Raw genomic sequence first — 215 nt, forward strand, 5'->3', positions numbered from 1 at the left:
CCCGGCCCCTTCTAGACACCTGCCGTTACGGGGCAGGGTGCAGCAGAGCACCTACCTTCCCAAGGGGCCTGGACAGACCTCATCCCATCCCCACAGCAGCCCCAACCCAAACAGACCCCACCCCACAGCACCCTACATGGCCCCATCCACTCTGCAACACTCAGCACCCTTTCTGCCCCCACAGCTCCCCCCGCACCCCACATGGACCCATCCCC

At 65.6% G+C, this 215-nt stretch overlaps 1 protein-coding gene across 1 annotated transcript in view; it reads right to left on the reverse strand.

The window, feature by feature from the left end:
- Positions 1–215, reverse strand: part of EAF2 (ELL associated factor 2) — a 24,933-nt gene that overhangs the window by 24,065 nt on the left and 653 nt on the right. The gene's annotated exons all lie outside the window — the stretch shown is intronic.

This window comes from Gavialis gangeticus, unplaced genomic scaffold (genome assembly GCF_001723915.1).
Source record: "Gavialis gangeticus isolate Ggan-Ray unplaced genomic scaffold, GavGan_comp1, whole genome shotgun sequence".
NCBI classification, from domain to species: Eukaryota; Metazoa; Chordata; order Crocodylia; family Gavialidae; genus Gavialis; species Gavialis gangeticus.